A 16,735-nucleotide genomic window follows, 5' to 3' on the forward strand; every position below is an offset into this window, starting at 1 on the left:
CCTTGGTGAATACCCGAGGCGGTGACGAGAGGCCAAATGGTAGAGCCTGAAACTGATAATGGTTCTGATGTATTGCAAACCGCAAGAACCTCTGATGAGGTGGCCAAATCGGAATGTGTAAGTACGCATCCTTGAGATCCAGTGCAATCATGAATTCCTGTGGCTCTAAACCTGCAATTACTGACTGCAGAGATTCCATCTTGAATCTGTAGTAAGTGACGTACTGATTGAGACCCTTTAAGTTCAATATTGGCCTGACCGAGCCATCCGGCTTTGGTACCACAAACAGACTGGAATAATAACCCTGACCTTATTGGTGTACAGGGACCGGAATCAAAACTGCTGCATCCAGCAGAGACTGAATGGCAATTTGCAGAACCGCCCTCTTGTCGTCCGACACAGGCAGTCCTGTCTTGAAAAACTGCAGTGGCGGTAGACATTCGAACTCTATTTTGTAACCTTTTAACACTAAATTGCGGATCCACCCATCTGTGGACGTCTGGAGCCACGCCAACTGGAACGTCTGAAGGCGTGCTCCCACAATTAGAGATCCAAGATGGGCTGGGAGCCCGTCATGCCACTGGCTTGTCAGTGACCTTAGCGTCCTGACGACTGGTGTTGGTTTGTTGGAAACCACGTCCTCGATCACCAGGCGTGGCTGTTCCTCTGCCACGCCTGCGAAAGGACTGAGGTCTAAAGGATTTGAACGCAGGTCCAGAGTATCTCCGTCTAGGTACTGTTGTAGGCAACAGTAAAACCGACTTTCCTCCCGTGGCCTAAGAAATCCATTTGTCCAATTCAGGACCAAACAACTTCTCGCCACCGTAAGGTAACGCCTCTATACCTTTTTTTACCTCCGCCTCCGCTTGCCAAGACCGCAGTCAGAGTGCTGTAACTAGCGAGGATGAAAGGCGAGAAGTGAGCCGACAGACGTCAGTAGAAGCTGTACATCGATAATCAGCAGCTTCCCAGATTTGATCAGCGAGAAGTATAAGGTGATCGTCACTTAAGGCAGACTTGAGTTCTGTTATCCATACCATTAACGCCTTAGTTACCCAAATGCCAACCAACCCAGGTCTAAGCAACACTCCTGCTGCTGTATACATGGACTTTAGCATAGCTTCTATTTTTACGGTCCGAAGGGTCTTTAAGCGTAGTAGCAGTTGGTACTGGTATGGTTAATTTCTTTGTAAGTTTAGACACAGACGAATCCACCAATGGCAGATTCTCCCATGTAGCTGTCACAGACTCTAGAAACGGGTAACTAGACTTAAATTTGCGAGGTATAGAAAACCGTTTATCCGGATTCTTTCGTGTTTCTAGTAACATCTTATTAATAGAATCCGAAACAGGAAAACACATTGGAGTTCTCGGTCGTTTAGTAAAGACGACCTCATCATTTGTCAGAGGCTCCTCAGTTTCTGTAAACTTCAGAGACCGACGCACCGCTCTGATGAGATTATCAATGCCCGGGCTGTCAAAATCGTCACTATCTGACTGCTGGTCTACTTCGCCCTCCTCACCGTCATCTTGCGCAAAGAGGTCTGGCATAGAATCGTCAGAATGCAACATAGCAGAAACTGGTAAATCATAAGACAAATGAAATTTCTCCCTTTTACCCAAAGTGGACTTAGACTTTTGGCAAGGCTGAGACCCCTCCGGTAGTTCTAACGGTCTCACCCTAGACTCAGATCTTGCCGCTTCCCGCTCTTGTCGAGCGGCGGCCAATTCTGATTGCAATCCAGCCATAACCTGTGTTAGCATAGCCCATGGAGGGTCCGGGGATGAAACCGACTTTGTAGTCGGAGTCAAACTTGTATTCGTAGCTGAATCCACAAAACATACTGTACATGTGGTAGATCCATCCGGTAACACCTTCTTACAGACATGGCAGTGAAACTGCTTTTTTGTTTTTGCTGGTGCCTTACTCATTATGCAGACAGACAACACAAAATACAAAGACAGACAACTTGCACGACTCAGTAAAATTGTACTAAGGTGTCTGTATATATATCTGGCCAAGTGCAGTGCACGCCAGTCTATATGAAATCTGATCCCAAATTCCCACTAACACCCCTGCGCCTTCTGTGGAGTAGAGATGTAGTACAGGAACGTCTGGAATCACAACAGGAAGAAACAGGAAGCATGGTTAAAAATGGCCCCCCCATTCTTACAGTATAAAACAAAGTGCAGATTATAACTTCCCAAACAGATATAATCAGTGAATATCCTGTTAAAAAAGGCTTAATAGCCTCTCTATCTAATAACCCATGCAGCGTTCTGCTGCTGCTATGGGCACACTCTCCCCCCTTGTGTGTGTCCCCCCCCCCCGTACTCCGTGTACCGCTATCAATTACACGGAGCCGGGTATTACCTGCGGGGAGCTGAGGAAGAGGGAGCCGGGGAGCTGAGGTAGAGGGAGCCGGGGAGCTGAGGTAGAGGGAGCCGGGGAGCGCACTGCATAGAGCCGTGGAGCGGCGGCTATGCATGGTGAATGCGGCCGGCGTGGCTCTGTGAGCGGCGTGAGGCAGCACAGCGGCGGTGACCAGGTAGCGGCGGCGGGCCATCACATAGCGGCGGTGTTCCTGGAAGCGGCGACGGGCGGCTACAAACAGTGTCCCCACACAGCGGGGCGGCAGCATGAGCTGACCGCCCCGTCCCCAACATACCTGGACGCCTTGTAGTGAGGGCTATGACGGGGCTTCTTCTGCAAGCTCCGTCCAACTTCTCATGCAGGTAGTCCTGCACGTGGCTGTGAGGGAGCTCTTTTTAGAGAGACCCAACACGCCAGTAGCTGCTTGTAAGCAGCTTCCACTATCCCGGACCCACGCCTATTGGAAGGGGGGAAGGGATGTGGAAAATGTTGTAAAAAGAAAAAATCAAAAATAAAAATATTCAAAAAGTAGTGTGGATAACTCCACACAAGCCTTGTTGCTACTATGAGCACAGAAAAAACACTGGGGTACTCTGGGATATGGAGGGGAGGAGAGTTCTAAATTTAACTATTCAGTGCCTTGTTCCTATGGAAGCCATCCATATCCCAAGAGTACTCCAGTGACCCCTAGTGGATGAAAAAGAAAATTCTTTGGACACTTGGAATTTTTTGTCTGGATTTTTTCCCAGGCTAGCTTGAATAGGTCCTCTAACTCTGTAGAGTCAAGGAAAGGGAGATTAGGCTTGTTTTGTATAAAGAAAAACGACTGCTGTGACGGAGCATCCTCTAGAGGGAGCTTTAACATGTCCCGTATAGCCAGAATTAGGGGTTCAATACCCTGAGCAGAATCGGGATCCAAGTCATCCCCATCCTCCTGTATATCCTTATCTGTATCAGAGACCTGCATAAGAGAGGGGGGCTGTGTAACATCTGCCCTAGCACTTATGTGGACCTGCATGAGAGAGGGTGGGGTGCTCCACCAGCCCAATCATGGATTTGAAGATTGGCTGCATTGTTCACATGAAACAGAAAATCAGTAGATAATGGAGAGAATCTGGTGTGGCACATTGCACAGCTTGTGTTTACCCATTTTTCACAGTAAGCACAATAACATACACAATTATATTGCAAACCTGCCCTACTGTACGCGAGAGTAGACACAGACAATTGAATATCCCTCAGAGAGAGAAGGACACCAGCACACCCCTACCTGTACAGCCCAAGTGAGGCTGTCAGCTCACTATATTACAGTAAACACTAACAATTCCTGCCCTAAAGAGGACACAGATAGTGTACACAAGCAGCTCTTCCCTTTGCTACACCCTGTACCAGATATCCAGCGTGGCTGAGTAATCAGGAAGCGGTGTGTGTGCAGAGAATGGCTCCAGTAAGCAGTGGAAGGGGCCAAAATGCCTCGGGTTCGGCTCTGATGTAGCTCCACCCCCTCTAATGGCGCCGGAGTTACACTGATATTATACTGGCAAAGTCTCCATAGAGCTTAAAAACATCACAAGTGCTAGTCAAAGTGTTTTTGTGCCAGTAAACACAGGGGATCTTAGCGAGACCGCCCCGGGAGGGTCCCATACGCCGCTCCCATGGTCAGCCCCACAGTGAACCGGGGGACCCCCATAGCGGGGCCCCTGGTATGTACTCGCCACCGATGTCACCTTCAAGCAGTGTTAGGGGTGTAAGGCGTGCTGCGGCTGTGGCAGCTAAGGCGCAGTGCCCCGCTGAACAACCACCCCTCAGGACGGTGGTCCTGCAGCGGTGAAGCGGCTCTGCACCTCGTAATGACGGTGACTGCCCCCGTCCCCCTAACTACCACGGCACACCGAAAATAAACTTAAAAAAGAAATTGAAGAAAACTCTGAGCGCTCAGAGATGTGCATCCTCTCATGATTTTTTTTTTTTTTGATAGATCAACAGATCGATCGAGTCCAGCAATAAATCGCACACACTTCCACATATAAATCACAGCCATCCCTACGGCCCATTTTGGTAATCAAACCTTCTTCATGGGGTCAGCCATGGTTCCTCCTGCTCCCCTGTTTAGAGCGCTGAAAGGCGGTGTGGCCACTCCTCCCTCTCCCGCACCAGTGTAGAGCGCTGACAAATGCTGTGGTCACACCTTCAGCACCGCTGTATAGAGCGCAGATGGCCCCGCTGGTTGCTGCACATGCACCATTAGTGAGCAGTCAGCGCTGGGCGCGTCTCACACTCTCCCCTGTGTGCAGCAACTCCCACCCCCTTCAGACAATGTACAGGGGGAGTCCTGGGTCAGGAGCCACTAGCTGCGCAGAATGGAGGAAATAAGGAGATTTATAGTAAACTTACTATTGTTAAATCTCTTTCTGCGAGGTACATTGGTTCCACAGGGAAACATCTGTGTGTAGAGATGGATCTTGATCCAGGCACCAAAAGGCTAAAGCTTTAGACTGTCCCAGGACACATTGTAGGGCCTCCTCCATAACCCCGCCTCAGCTCCATTTCGTTAACCAGTCCAATTCAGGAGCAGGCAAAAGAGAAGGTAGATGTTAGTCACATAGAACCACGTTCTCACGACAGGAAAAGGGACTAGCGGCTAATGCCAAACAAACCCATAGAAGCTAGGTGCGTCAGGGCGGGCACCCTGTGGAACCAATGTACCGCGCAGAAAGATTTAACAATGGTAATTCTACCATAATTCTTATTTTCTGCAGCAGGGTACATTGGTCTCCGCAGGGAAACATCGGGGATATCCTATAAACTTCATGTGAGGGGACGCACCGTAGCGGGTATGAGAACCCAGCGTCCAAAGGAAGCATCCTGGGAGGCGGAAGTATAAAAGGCATAGAACCTAATGAATGTGTTCACTGAAGACCACGTAGCCGCCTTGCACAACTGTTCAGCGGACGCGCCTCGGCGGGCCCACCAAGGTGGTCCAACAGACCGAGTAGAATGGGTTTTAATAGCAGCAGGAGCTGGGAGACCAGCCTGTGCATATGCTTGTGCAATCAGCATTCTAATCCATCTGGCCAATGTTTGCTTGTTCACAGTCCAGCCTCGTTTGTGAAAACCAAAAAGTACAAAAAGGGTAATCTGACCTCCTAATAGAGGCAGTCCTCTCTATGTAAACACGGAGAGCCCATACCACATTCAAAAGACAGCTCTTTGGATGACACACCAGAAGAGATGAAAGCCGGAACAACAAACTCTTGGTTAAGGTGAAAAGATGACACCACCTTGGGCAAATAACCAGGGCGAGTTCTAAGAACTGCCCGGTCACGGTGAAATATCAGAAAAGGGCGGACGACAGGACAGAGCGCCTAGGTCTGACACCCTTCTAGCAGAGGCAATAGCCAGTAGAAACAGGACCTCGACAGTGAACCATTTAAAGTTCACTGACTCAAGAGGTTCAAATGAAGACTCTTGCAGGGCATTCAGAACAGACCGATCCCTATGTCCTTCCTGTGGCTCCATGGGAAGCTGAATCCGTAAAACTCCCTGCGTGAAAGTATGTATGCCTTGTTGCAAAAAAAGCCAGAAGTCTGGAAGTACTGAATTTGTAAGCATCGTAATTCTTAGCAGCACACCAGGTGAAGTAAGAATTCCAGACCCTATAATAAATCAGCGCAGAAGCCCTCAGGAGTGAAGCTTCAAGAGCCACACCATCAAAGCCAGGTACGGGTAGACACAAGGGTCCTGAACGAGGATGTCTGGGCGTTGAGGAAGTAGAAGAGGACGCTCTATCGATAGACCCTGCAGTTCTGAGAACCAATGCCGTCTGGGCCACGCTGGATCGACTAGAAGTAGTTTTCCTCCTTGTTAGAACTTACGCAGTACCCTGGGCAGGAGTGACACTGGAGGAAACACATAGGGCAGCCGAAAGTTCCATGGAATTGCCAGTGCATCCACGAACGCTGCTTGCGGATCCCTGGTTCTTGATCCGAAGACTGGAACTTAGAGATTGTGTCGAGACGCCATCAGGGCTACATCTGGTAGGCCCCACTTCTCCACTAGGAGTTGGAAGACTACATGATGATGAAGACTCCACTCTCCTGTGTGCACGCCCTGATGACTGGAAGAAATCCACTTCCCAGTTGAGGACTCCCGAAATGAACACTGCCAAATTTTGCAGGCAGATGGCGTTCAGCCCAACAAAGGATTTTTGACACTTCCATCATTGCCATGCACCTTCGAGTGCCGCCTTGATGGCTTATGTAGGCCACCGTGGTGGCGTTGTCTGACTGTACTTGAACAGGCTTGTTATCTATCAGAGGCAAGGCGAGAGACAAAGCATTGAACACTGCCCATAATTCCAGAATGTTTATTGGAAAGAGTGTTGCTCCAACACCACGCCCCAACCCCTCAGATTGGCGTCCGTAGTCAATAGGACCCAGTTGGGGATCCAGAAGGGACAGCCCCCATTCAACTGCTGGTCCTGTAGCCACCAGGTCAGCGACAGACGAACCTCCGGAGTCAAGGAGCTCATGCGAGACCTGATCCGATGAGTCAGGCCGTCCCACTTGAAAAGGATTAACCTCAGCAGAGGGCGGAAATGAAATGGAGCGTACTGTACCATGTCGAAAGCTGACACCATGAGGCCTTGTACTTGCATCGCCGAGTGTATCAACACTCTTGAGCGAGAGAGTAAGCATCTGATCCTGTCCTGAAGTTTCAGGACCTTCTCTGGAGAAAGAAACAGCCGTTGACTGTGTGTGTCCAGCAGTATTCCCAGGTGCACCATGCTCCGAGCAGGGACCAGCGAGAACTTCTTACAGTTGAAGAGCCACCCGTGGGCTTGTAGGAAGTTTAGAGTCAGTTGACTGCGTACACAGTACACAACACCAGCGAATAAATCCGGTATGAAGTTACTGAGTACACTTAACGGTAAATACTGTGCAGCACTATATACGAGATTAAGACCCTGACACACCTAGTCCCAGGGTACAGTGATCGATATAGCTGGGATACACTGAAAGTGAAATCTACACAGCAAACACAGGTACAGTGACAATGCAGATAATTATTTTATCAAGACCATAAACTGCACTGGACTAGTGACAGACAGACAGACCTAGACCAGATGTATATACCAGAATACTCGTACAATATATTTTGTCACAGGTGCACTTGTTCTTAACTAATTCAGTCTTATTATTCACATGTAGAATACTTAAGTATCTGTAAAATCATGGCGCTGATGTACAAGCGGATTTAGAGAGAGGAGACCTTGCCCTGCAGTCCCGGAGACCAGTCGCAGCTAGTCCTAGAAGATGGCGCCCAGTGTCTCAGTCAGGGAGTTAGGGAGACTGAGCGGCAGATCCAGGGCGAAACACCAGCAGTAGATGGCGCCCAGAGCTGGGGGAGGGTTTACAGGTCAAGCGCCTTCTCCCCTATGCTGGTCCTCACCACCTGGAGTCTTAATAAAGTGGATATTTATATATCCGACCTGTACTCCTATGCCCTGGTGGATATAGTGGGGTCCCTGCACTGTTACAGTGTCCACGCCAGTGTCGCAGTCAGTCTCCTTAGACTACGACCGGAACAAGATTTAATGGTGGGTCCCGCCTGCAGGACCCTCTTACCTCCACCCTTCAGTAGCAGCCACGCGAACCAGGAGAGTGTCTGCGACTGTGTGCCTAGAGCCGGAGCGTCTCCACCGCAAGTACCCAGGAACAGAGCCGACGGGAGTATGCAGTGCCACTGGGGAGGCGACGAAGCCGCAGCACAGAACGTCACCCTGACATGTAAGTGCTGCGGCCCTTGAAGTCTACTAAAAGCTTTTACAGGGCTGCCCAGTGCAGCACCCCCGTTAAGTGACCTGCTTCTGCAGGCACCAACTCAAAACGGAGCCCACAGTGCCTGGAGGCGGGGTTATAGAGGCGGCCCCACAATGCATCATGGGACAGTCTAAAGCTTTAGCCTGTTGGTGCCTGGATCAAGATCCATCTCTACACCTGATGTTTACCTGTGGAAACCAATGTACCCTGCTGCAGAAGATTTAAGTGTCTACACTTACACTACAGTACTGTACACTACACCCTAAAGGTGAGGTCTATTATGTGCCCTGCCTGGTGCAATGTGTATAACGTATAATGTGTAGAATGCAATGTGCATATTTAACAGCCACTGTTTAAAATTTTTTTTTTTTTGTTCTGTTTTTTTGTTTTTTTTACACAGACATGGCTAGTGAGGTGTACCGCCAATTCTGGGCAGGCTTCATTGAAATATATCACGAGAATGAGTGCCTGTGGAGAATGAAGAGCGAGGACTATTCCAACAGGACGAAGAAGAATCGGGCCTTTCAACAGTTGATCGAGTACAGTAGAGGCCAAAACAGTTCTAGGGACATTGCTTGGTTGAAGATTGCTAATTTCCAAGCAGTCTTCGTAAAAAAGCACAAGAAGGTGGAAGAATCACAGCGATCCGGAGCAGGGACAGATGAGGTCTATAAGCAGACGCTGTGGTACTGCGACCTCTTCAAGTTCACTTTGGAGCAGGTGCCGCGGACAAGGTCACTGGGAAGTCTGAATCCAGAATCTCCAATCCTCGTGGAAGAGGAGTCCCAGGAGAGTCTGGATCTGGTAAGTACACACACATTTGTATTGTATCCACAACATTTTAACTTGGAATTAATTTGCTGTTTTCCAATTCTTTTGCGGGATCTTACCCAGGAGCTGGAGGTGGAGCAGTCGACTCCGGAATCTGTAGAGGTTGTCGAGTCTGAGGAATCTGCAGCACCTCAACCGGGATGCGGTCAGGATGCCGCCGGACGGAATCCCGGCGGTCGAAATACCGACGCCGGAATCCCGACCGCCACAATCCCGACATATTCTCCCTCCGTGGGTGTCCACGACACCCATAGAGGGAGAATACAATAGTGTGCCGAGCGTAGCGAGGCACCGTGCCCGCAGCGTGGCGAGCGAAGCGAGCCCGCAAGGGGCTGCGTTCCGCTCGCCACCCCTGTCGGGATTGTGTGGTCGGGATTCCGGCGTCGGTATTTCGACCGCCGGGATTCCGACCGGCGGCATTTAGTACTGATCCCCCTCAACCACGTCCTCCCAAACAACAGAGGACATCCTGGAGGGTCACCTCTGCCGCCTCCAGCTTGCACCAGTTTTTTTTTTTTTTTTAACGCACGCTGAGGAGGTTCTGAATAGGCCACAGGATTATGAACAAACCTTTGTCAATTTCATCACGGCGGCGATGAAGCAGATGACCGAGGATCAAGAGAGTATCCACAAGCGCCTGGTACTTGATGCTGCCAAACGCGCCATCGACCGGACACTGGTCGATTAGTGCGAGATGGCACCTGGCAGGCGCCATCTACAAAATTATCCCCCATCCACCTTCCCACATCACCATCCCATGCAGTATGCGCTGGGAAACCCTCCTCATCAGATGTCTTATTTTCCAGCGGGACCCACACAGAACAGCCCCTCCCCTCAGCCCAACACGTCATCCAGTGGCATGTACTCAGACATGCCGCCTTCACAGGCCTCTGTCCTGGGAGACCCTCGTTTTTTTTTAGTTTATAATTTAGTTTTTCAGTCCGGGTTTTATGTAAGTGTAAAAAGGTCTATTCTTTTCCTACACTGTTGCTCCAAGTGAACTGTACGGAGGTCAATAGTTCAGAAGCGTTAGTTTTATGACCTTATTGTCCCGGACTTTTGGTCGTTGTGATGAGTTCACTCCTTGTGCTGTTTCAAGAGACTATTCGGAAATGTGCACTTTTTCTTCTTCACCCAGTGCATGTTTGCAGTACTGTGTTAGCGTCTACTGTACTGTTGTGAGTGTTATGCCCGATTCTTCTAATGTTCTATTGGGATATCATTCTCATGGTATAGTCAATGAAGCCTGCCCAGAATTAGCTGTATACTGTGATATTTTCTAATTTTATAAAGTTTTTCAAAAGCAACAAATTGTCGTGTATTTTTTTCCAATTCAGTATGGGTGATTTATATTGTAACTTTTTTAAAGAAGATATTTCTTTAAACAGCACAGGACCAGTCTAAAGGAAACCATGACATAGTCAGGGATTGCTAAAACGTGCCATAGTGCGTATTTTACCCAGTTTTTTGGACTGGAGACCCACATTGCCAAACTGGGTGGGTCCCCAGGACGCGCTCCACTGCAATCAATCACCGAGTGTTCTTGTGTTGGGAGGGGGCAGCCAGCCGCTGAGTATTACTGCAGCAAGAGGGGCGAGCTGGGCTCAGAGTGTTACCGCGACGGAAGGGGGGAGCCAGGGAGCAGAGTGTTCCCATGGCGGGACTGGAGGGGGGAGCAACGAAAAGCTCTTTGTTCTGGCTTGCCAAACAAAGAAAAGCGCACTAGCAATGTGAAGCATTCCAATAGGTAAACCTAACTAGAACTAGCCACAGAACATATCATGTACAGAGTTATAATGGCTGATGCTATTACTACAATACTGACACTCCCCCACTGTGTAATACCACCCTATTTTAGCGACACTCCCCACCCTATCAAAACTCCCTATGTGCACAGAGAGCGACACTCTCCCACCCTGTACAATCAACCTAATACAGCCACCCTGTAAAATCATCCTATATATGACACTCCCCCACTCATCCCCCTATTTAATCTCCCATAGCCATAATCTCTTGTACACAGTCAAAATCGCTGGTAAAGTTAATCAAAATCTCCTACTGCCAGTTCAAGGAAAATCGCTCAGCCAGAATCTCTCCGTGTGTATGCACCTTTAGCCTTAAGACACCAAGAGGTAGATTTACTTACATGTTTAAAAAGGAAAAAACAAAAATAAGATTTTACTCACCGGTAAATCTATTTCTCGTAGTCCGTAGTGGATGCTGGGGACTCCGTAAGGACCATGGGGAATAGACGGGCTCCGCAGGAGACAGGGCACTCTAAGAAAGAATTAGGATACTGGTGTGCACTGGCTCCTCCCTCTATGCCCCTCCTCCAGACCTCAGTTAAGGAAACTGTGCACGGAAGAGCTGACATTACAAGGAAAGGATTTTGGAATCCAGGGTAAGACTCATACCAGCCACACCAATCACACCGTATAACTTGTGATAACATACCCAGTCAACAGTATGAACAACAACAGAGCATCAAACAAACGGATGCCAACATAACATAACCCTTATTTAAGCAATAACTATATACAAGTATTGCAGAAGAAGTCCGCACTTGGGACGGGCGCCCAGCATCCACTACGGACTACGAGAAATAGATTTACCGGTGAGTAAAATCTTATTTTCTCTAACGTCCTAGTGGATGCTGGGGACTCCGTAAGGACCATGGGGATTATACCAAAGCTCCCAAACGGGCGGGAGAGTGCGGATGACTCTGCAGCACTGAATGGGCAAACACAAGGTCCTCCTCAGCCAGGGTATAAAACTTGTAGAATTTTGCAAAAGTGTTTGAACCCGATCAAGTAGCTGCTCGGCAAAGCTGTAATGCCGAGACACCTCGGGCAGCCGCCCAAGAAGAGCCCACCTTCCTTGTGGAATGGGCTTTCACTGATTTTGGATGCGGTAATCCAGCCGCAGAATGAGCTTGCTGAATCGTGTTACAGATCCAGCGAGCAATAGTTTGCTTTGAAGCAGGAGCACCCAGCTTGTTGGATGCATACAGGATAAACAGCGAATCAGTTTTCCTGACTCCAGCCGTTCTGGTTACATAAATCTTCAAAGCCCTGACTACATCTAGCAACTTGGAATCCTCCAAGTCACGAGTAGCCGCAGGCACCACAATAGGTTGGTTCAAATGAAAAGATGACACCACCTTCGGCAGAAATTGCGGACGAGTCCGTAATTCTGCCCTGTCCATATGGAAAACCAGATAGGGGCTTTTACATGACAAAGCCGCCAATTCTGACACACGCCTAGCCGAAGCTAAGGCCAATAGCATGACCACTTTCCACGTGAGATACTTTAGCTCCACGGTCTTAAGCGGCTCAAACCAGTGAAATTTCAGGAAACTCAACACCACGTTAAGATCCCAAGGTGCCACTGGCGGCACAAAAGGGGGCTGAATATGCAGCACTCCCTTTACAAATGTCTGAACCTCAGGAAGTGAAGCCAGTTCCTTTTGAAAGAAAATGGATAGGGCCGAAATCTGGACCTTTATGGACCCTAATTTTAAGCCCATAGTCACTCCTGACTGTAGGAAGTGCAGGAACCGGCCCAGCTGGAATTCCTCTGTAGGGGCATTCCTGGCCTCACACCAAGCAACATATTTTCGCCATATACGGTGATAATGTTTTGCTGTCACGTCCTTCCTAGCCTTTATCAGCGTAGGAATAACTTCATCCGGAATGCCTTTTTCCGCTAGGATCCGGCGTTCAACCGCCATGCCGTCAAACGCAGCCGCGGTAAGACTTGGAACAGACAGGGCCCTTGTTGCAAGAGATCCTGTCTGAGAGACAGAGGCCATGGGTCCTCTGTGAGCATTTCTTGCAGTTCCGGGTACCAAGTCCTTCTTGGCCAATCCGGAACAATGAGTATTGTTCTCACTCCTCTTTTTCTTACGATTCTCAGCACCTTGGGTATGAGAGGAAGAGGAGGAAACATAGACCGACTGGAACACCCACGGTGTTACTAGTGCGTCCACAGCTATCGCCTGAGGGTCTCTTGACCTGGCGCAATACCTTTGTAGCTTTTTGTTGAGGCGGGATGCCATCATGTCCACCTGTGGCAGTTCCCATCGATTTGTAATCTGTGTGAAGACTTCTTGATGAAGTCCCCACTCTCCCGGGTGGAGGTCGTGCCTGCTGAGGAAGTCTGCTTCCCAGTTTTCCACTCCCGGAATGAACACTGCTGACAGTGCTTGCACGCGACTCTCCGCCCAACGAAGAATTCTGGTGGCTTCTGCCATCGCCACCCTGCTTCTTGTGCCGCCCTGGCGGTTTACATGAGCCACTGCGGTGATGTTGTCTGACTGAATCAGCACCAGTTGGTTGCGAAGCAGAGGCTCCGCTTGACTCAGAGCGTTGTATATGGCCCTTAGTTCCAGGATATTGATGTGCAGACAAGTCTCCTGACTTGACCACAGCCCTTGGAAGTTTCTTCCCTGAGTGACTGCCCCCCATCATCGGAGGCTTGCATCCGTGGTCACCAGGACCCAGTCCTGTATGCCGAACCTGCGGTCCTCGAGAAGGTGAGCACTCTGCAGCCACCACAGAAGAGACACCCTGGCCCTGGTGGATAGGGTGATCAGCCGATGCATCTGAAGATGCGATCCGGACCACTTGTCCAAGAGGTCCCACTGAAAGTTCCTCGCATGGAACCTGCCGAAGGGAATGGCTTCGTATGACGCCACCATCTTTCCCAGGACTCGCGTGCATTGATGCACCGACACCTGTTTTGGTTTTAAGAGGTCTCTGACCAGAGTCACGAGCTCCTGAGCCTTCTCCGCCGGGAGAAACACCCTCTTCTGGTCCGTGTCCAGAATCATGCCCAGGAAGGGCAGACGCATCGTAGGAATCAGCTGCGACTTTGGAATATTCAGAATCCAGCCGTGCTGTTGCAACACTTCCTGAGAGTGTGCTACGCTGATCAGCAACTGCTCTCTGGACCTCGCCTTTATGAGGAGATCGTCCAAGTATGGGATAATTGTGACTCCTTGCTTTCGTAGGAGCACCATCATTTCCGCCATTACCTTGGTAAATATTCTCGGTGCTGTGGACAGACCAAACGGCAACGTCTGGAATTGGTAATGGCAGTCCTGTACCACAAATCGGAGGTACTCCTGATGAGGTAGATAAATGGGGACATGCAGGTAAGCATCCATTATGTCCAAAGACACCATAAAATCCCCCTCTTCCAGGCTTGCAATTACCGCCCTGAGCGATTCCATCTTGAACTTGAACCTTTTCAGGTAAATGTTCAGGGATTTTAAATTCAATATGGGTCTGACCGAACCGTCAGGTTTCGGTACCACAAACATTGTGGAATAGTAACCCCTTCCCTGTTGAAGGAGGGGAACCTTTACCACCACCTGCTGGAGATATAATTTGTGAATTGCCGCTAACACTACCTCCCTTTCTATGGGGGAAGCTGGCAGGGCCGATTTGAGGAAGCGGTGAGGGGGAATCACTTCGAATTCCAGCTTGTATCCCTGAGACACAATCTGTATAGCCCAGGGATCCACCTGTGAGCGAACCCACTGGTGGCTGAAATTTCGGAGACGCGCCCCCACCGCTCCCAGCTCCACCTGTGGAGCCCCAGCGTCATGCGGTGGCTTTAGTGGAAGCCGGGGAGGACTTCTGTTCCTGGGAACTAGCTGTATTGTGCAGCTTCTTTCCTCTACCCCTGCCTCTGGCAAGAAAGGACGCACCTCTGACTTTCTTGCCTTTTTGTGATCGAAAGGACTGCATTTGGTAATACGGTGCTTTCTTAGGCTGTGAGGGAATATATGGCAAAAAATTTGACTTCCCAGCCGTAGCTGTGGAAACTAGGTCCGAGAGACCGTCCCCAAACAATTCCTCACCCTTATAAGGTAAAACCTCCATGTGCTTTTTTGAGTCGGCATCACCTGTCCATTGCAGAGTCCACAGGACCCTTCTGGCAGAAATCGACATTGCATTTATTCTAGAGCCCAGTAGGCAAATGTCCCTCTGGGCATCCCTCATATATAGGACAGCGTCCTTTATATGCCCCAGGGTCAGTAAAATAGTATCCTTGTCCAAGGTATCCAGTTCCTCAGACAGATTATCTGTCCATCCGCTACAGCACTACACATCCAGGCCGACGCAATTGCCGGCCTCAGCATGGCACCTGAATGAGTATAAACAGACTTCAGGATACCTTCCTGCTTCCTATCCGCAGGATCCTTTAGGGAAGCCGTATCCTGTGACGGCAGGGCCACCTTCTTAGATAAGCGTGTCAAAGCTTTGTCTACTCTAGGGGAGGAATCCCAGCGTATCCTGTCCGTTGGCGGGAAAGGATACGCCATAAGCAACCGTTTGGTAATCTGCACTTTCCTATCAGGAGAATCCCAAGCTTTTTCACATAACTCATTTAACTCATGTGAAGGGGGGAAAGTCACTTCTTGCCTTTTTCCCCCAAACATATAAACCCTCTTGTCAGGGACAGGGTTTACCTCTGAAATGTGCAATACATCCTTCATTGCTATAATCATGTAGCGGATGGCTTTAGCCATTTTAGGCTGCAATTTTGCATCATCGCCATCGACACTGGAGTCAGAATCCGTGTCGATATCTGTGTCAACAATCTGGGATAGTGGGCGCTTCTGAGACCCCGACGGCCTCTGCGCTGTAGGATCAGGCATGGGTTGAGACCCGGACTGTCCCAAGGCTTCAGCTTTATCCAACCTTTTATGCAAGGAGTTTACATTATCATTTAACACCTTCCCCATATCCCATCCAATCAGGTGTCGGCGCCGTCGGCGGAGACACCACATTCAACTGCACCTGCTCTGCTTCCACATAGCCTTCCTCGTCAAACATGTCGACACAATCGTACCGACACCACACACACAGGGGATGCTCTATTTGAGGACAGAACCCCCACAAGGCCTTTTGGAGAGACAGAGAGAGTATGCCAGCACACACCCCAGCGCTATATAACCCAGGAATTAAACAGTAACTTAGTGTTTACCCAGTAGCTGCTGTATGCAATTTGCGCTAAATTTATGTGCCCCCTTTCTCTTTTCACCCTCTTTCTACCGTGATTCTGCAGGGGAGAGCCTGGGGAGCTTCCTCTCAGCGGAGCTGTGGAGAGAAAATGGCGCTGGTGAGTGCTGAGGAAGAAGCCCCGCCCCCTCAGCGGCGGGCTTCTGTCCCGCGATTTTGTGAAAAATAATGGCGGGGGCTCATGCATATATACAGTGCCCAGCTGTATATATGCTCTATTTTGCCAGGAGGTACTAAATTGCTGCCCAGGGCGCCCCCCCCTGCGCCCTACAGTGACCGGAGTGTGTGGGTTAGTGTGGGAGCAATGGCGCACAGCTGAAGTGCTGTGCGCTACCTCATATGAAGACAGGAGTCTTCTGCCGCCGATTTTGATGTCTTCTTGTTTCACTCGCCGGCTTCTGTCTTCTGGCTCTGCGAGGGGGACGGCGGCGCGGCTCCGGGAATGGACGACCAAGGGTGAGTTCCTGTGTTCGATCCCTCTGGAGCTAATGGTGTCCAGTAGCCTAAGAAGCGCAACCTATCCGCAGTTAGTAGGTTTGCTTCTCTCCCCTCAGTCCCACGTAGCAGAGAGTCTGTTGCCAGCAGAAGCTCTCTGAAAATAAAAAACCTAACAAAATACTTTCTTATTAGCAAGCTCAGGAGAGCTCACTAAAATACACCCAGCTCAGTCCTGGCAC

General features: G+C 49.7%; 1 protein-coding gene across 3 annotated transcripts in view; it reads right to left on the minus strand.

The window, feature by feature from the left end:
- The window catches only part of SGO1 (shugoshin 1), a 280,791-nt gene that overhangs the window by 120,572 nt on the left and 143,484 nt on the right, over nucleotides 1–16,735 (minus strand). The window lies entirely within an intron of this gene.

The sequence above is a fragment of the Pseudophryne corroboree genome, chromosome 5 (genome assembly GCF_028390025.1).
Source record: "Pseudophryne corroboree isolate aPseCor3 chromosome 5, aPseCor3.hap2, whole genome shotgun sequence".
Taxonomy (NCBI): domain Eukaryota; kingdom Metazoa; phylum Chordata; class Amphibia; order Anura; family Myobatrachidae; genus Pseudophryne; species Pseudophryne corroboree.